A 4,696-nucleotide genomic window follows, 5' to 3' on the forward strand; every position below is an offset into this window, starting at 1 on the left:
TTGGCACACTTCTCTCCACTGTGGCTCCTGGGTCATGGACACACCCCTTGCACCTTTGTAGCATATGTACTGGGCTGAGAAAAGGAATGGAGTCTCCAATGCCAGATGAAGTCATGGCTTTTCTCTCCCTCTGCTCCAAGGCCTCACTATCTCCCAACAGGAACACACACACACACACACACACACACACACACACACACACACACACGCACTCACGTACATTTACCTACTCTTCCAATTTCATGCACAATTGTGACCATCTCAGTGTTAGCTCTTGGGGGAAAACCCCTTAATCTTAAAACATCTTAGAGGCTTTCTCAACTACCTTAGAGGAAAATATTCCTTCCTTTATCTAGAGGATGGAGAGGAGCTGGGGAGGGAATAGGTTGTGTTTCTCTCTTGAGTGGGTTGTGCCACTATTAAGCAACAACAACAACAACAACAACAACAAAACACACAACAAAATAAAAAAAAGTCTTGTAAATTGAGTTTTTGTCTGAGAACAGGATGGGTGATCATATTCTACTATGTTCCTTCCATGGAAATAAAATTGAAGTCCACTCAGGATCATTATTTACCTAAGATCCCATGAGGAGTAAGCGATAACATGTAGATTAAAATCTGGGATTTTTTTGATTCTAATAGCCATTATATTTTCACTCTACCAGAGCATATAGATTTCAGGTCTAGCCTTCACTATCCAATACACATTGTGAGTAAAAGTGGGGAAAGGGGGTTTATTTTAATTTAGCATTGAGACTTGAGCAAATAAGACCTGGCATCCATTGTTCAGGAGGGAATAAATCTGAAGGACTTCTCTGTTCCTATTGCCTCTCTCCTCCCCTCATATGAAGGCTCAGCCTGGTGCTTAGGTAGTGGTTGGATCTGGGAAGGTTAAGGGATGCTAAATGATTGCCTAAGGCAGAGGTGGATTTCGATTCCATTAGAACTCAACCTAAAAGCACTTTCCTTCCTTGGAGGGAAGCAAAGATCAAGTGAAAGGCAGTTGCTGGGTGCTTTCCTTGTTTCCTAGGAGCTAATGGACCACAAGGGGAGGGATGTTCATGCAACTAAAGATGAAGCCAAGGAAGGTGTTCTGAAATAGCAGCAATCACAACTGTGTCTTTTGAACCACTTTGTGTGACCAACTCCAGAATTCTAGAAGCCTGCCAATCTCTCCTTTTCTGGATATGGAGGGACAAGTTTAGTGTGAGGAAAGGAGAATAGAGAAAGAGGAATGAAGCAGGATAGGGAAGGATTATGGGGTATTCTGCTTAGAGTGGGAGTGGATCTACTACCCTTTCCTGAGCCTGTGGAAGACATGGCTGAGTTGGTGTTATGGACATTTTGTGTATTGGAAAAATATTTGTCTGACAAAATTTTCCATCAAAGTGCCCTGTGACCCTTAACTAAGGGATGGGCATGTGACCCAAGCAGGCCTATTGAACTGTCTTTGATGAACATGAATCTTTAAGGACAGATGGGAAAATCCAGGCGTAGCTCCTTTATCCTTGCAGCATCTCTGCCAGAAAGATTCATCAGCTCCACTGTCCTTGGATGCCTTTCTCCTGCACTGGATCCTGGGCCTTCTGAGTCTGTTTCTTAACTGTTCCCTTGATTGTGTAAGCCACCTCTCCTCACTGCAAATTCTCCTTCTACTCCAGTGAACCGGTGGCTAGCTAGGGTGCTTAGTTGCAAAAAAGAGGAGGAAAACAAATCAATGAAAAAACCGTCCCTGGCTAACTCAGGAAAACGATTGTGAGGACATCAGGTGGTTCAGAAAACTGGTGAGAAGCTTGGGTCAAGAACTTCTGGAAAGCAGATGAGGAGCCAGGGAAATTGTGTAACTGGAATCATAGCCCAGGTCATATCAGGGGACAGTCTGGTGAGGATGTGTTGCCGCAGCCACTGGACACCTGGATACTCCCTGTGGCACCACACCTACCAGACCCTGAGTCTCCCCCGGCACTTTTACTGTCACTGTGGGGTGCTCCTGCTTCATTGTGTCTCTCACTCTGCCTTCAAAGTCTTAGTGAGAAGGACATGATTGGCTGAGCCTTGAATGATTGGTTTCTGAAGTTGGAGGATAGACATACTCTTCTCACATAGTGGTGGTCTCCTCAAATACAGAAAAAGAGTTCAAGTGTAAATAAAAAAAAAATTCTCTTTAACAGACATAAAACTGTTAAGGGCTAAGGCCAAGCGACCCAGATTTAAATCTTGGCTCTCCATGTGGCTTCTTAGCTGTGTGACTGTGGAGGTTTCTGTACCTTTCTAAGCTTCAGTACCTTCAGAAGTACAATGATGGGAATTACAGCACCTGTCCTTGAGGACTGATGGGAGGTTTTCACAGAATAATCTATGTAAAATGCTTGGCAGGGTTACTGTGCACCTTAAGTGTTCAGGGAACGACGGCTGTCATTATGATCATGGCACAAATTCCTGTGGATATAGAATCAAATCTTTTTCCACACAGGGCTTGAGGCAGTCACCTCCAATCCATGAGATCTGGCATATGCGATGAAACCTACTTGCCAATCCTGGGTTAGGGTGGTACTCAGCCATTAAGCCTGTTCAGGCACCTTGTTGAAATGAGGAGATAGAGGTAAACGGGTACAGATCTATTGCTAACAATGTCTGTGTCAGGGGTGGAAAACTTCTGTAAAGGGTCAAATAGCAAATGTTTTCAACTTCAATTTATTTGCCATATAATGTCTGTTTACAACTATTCATCTCTACTTTGTACTTCAAAACCATTCATAAACAATAGGACACTACTATATTGCAGAAATGCTTTATGCACGAAAAAGAAGGCAGGTTGATGTTTGTAAACTCCTGATCTAGATTATTGATGGTGGTGACGATGGTGATGATGATGGTGGTGATGGTGATGATGATGATAGTGATTATACTGGTGATGATGATGATGGTGGTGATGATCATGAGGGTGATGAAAAGATGGTGATGGTGATGATGGTGGTAATGGAGGATAAGGAGGATAAATGGAGTTCCCATCATTAAGCATTTTGTGATTTAATTCTCACGACAATCCTGCCAAGTAGATATTATTATCCCTAGACTGTAATGACAAATCAAGATTAAGAGAAGTAAAATGACTTTCCTAAACTTTTTAGCTAGTAATAAGTATACAAATCCTGATTTGCTTGACTTTGTTACAGTTTTCCATCATAATCCTAAGGGAAAAGATCAAGCAGGAATGTAATAGATAATGATGTGAGAGATTTTGAGGTTTGCATGTTATTGTTTAACCTGTTTTATTGAAGGAAAGATAATAGACTGGGATTTAGGACAAAACTCTGTTTAATAATTAAAGGGTGTGGATTTGTCTCTAGGCCCACTCTGTTGCATCTCTAGGACCTGTCATAGGTTCAGATAATTCATGGGATAAAGGAATGGACAAATGAGAATAACCCAGAGCAGTGAGATTGTAAAAGTCAATCCAAATATGTGACCACCAGGTTTGGATACCTTCTAAATTTGGGGCTTATCATGCACATTAGTGGTGCTCAAACTGCAGCATGTGTCAGAAGCACCTGACCTTGTTCTCACCTTAAATGTAAGGATCTCTAAAAATGTAGCTAGATGGTAGAAACTATGTAGCTTCAGGCCTGAATTGTATACTGGAGAGTGCTTCATAATGCTTCATAATGCTCTGCAAGTTCTCTTTGGTTTGGACTGTGCTCTTAAATGGCTCCTTGCTGCATGTAAAATCCAAATTCCTTTACATAACACTTTGTACCTGACGTAAATATTAGTTTTCCTGTATCCTGGAAATTGTGGTTTTGTTTGTGAGCGCATCAGTCCTCTTCTTGAATTGTGAGCCTTAATCACTATAAGCTATAGGCTCCACAGCACCTAGTATGGTGCCTGACACACAGTAAGTGTTTAATAATAGCTTCTTGAATGAACTGAATCCCTGCACCTGACAAACATATTACCGAAGTGGTATGTCTCTTTGCTTTGTGAATATTATTTTTGTCTTTGGCTTGCCACTGCACTTAAATTTTGAGCTGGGAACATTAGCTTGCATTTTTCTGTATGAAGTAACAAAATTATGGATTAATAATAATGTTGGCAGAGATGATAATGATAACAACAGCTACTTATTGAATGGCTCCTATCTTGTTTTAGGTGGGAGTATACATCATTTCTAATTCCAAATCTTCCTTATGACTCTGTGGTACAGGTTTCCATACATGCATTTTACAGATGAGAAAATGTAGGCTCAGAGTGGTTAAGATCACTCAATTTCATGTGTCACAGCAAGAAGTACAGTTTTTCTGTGTCTGACACCAAACACATTGGGCACTTTTAAATTTTGTACAGTATTGTCAATTGAGATTTCTTTTTCTTAGTTGTATCTAACAAAGTCATCCAAATGCAAATGATTTGTACATTGCTTATCTGCCTACAGGCCTGACCATATCAGATTGGTTGTTCAAAATGGTGGAATCATATCCTGAACATGGCTGGAAGACCAGAAATTGAACCCATGCAGCCATCAAGACTTCTGATTGTATTTTTTCAACTTATCGAAAAAGCAAATTCCAGCCTGAGCCATGTTGAAGACATCTTTGAATTGTGGTTTGCACACGAAAGCTACATTTGGTAGCGCTTGAGTAAGGCAGAGGGAAGAGTGTGGCGTGAAGGAGGACTACGAGGTTAGGTAAAACAG

This window comes from Sciurus vulgaris (assembly GCF_902686455.1).
Source record: "Sciurus vulgaris genome assembly, chromosome: 11".
Classification (NCBI taxonomy): domain Eukaryota; kingdom Metazoa; phylum Chordata; class Mammalia; order Rodentia; family Sciuridae; genus Sciurus; species Sciurus vulgaris.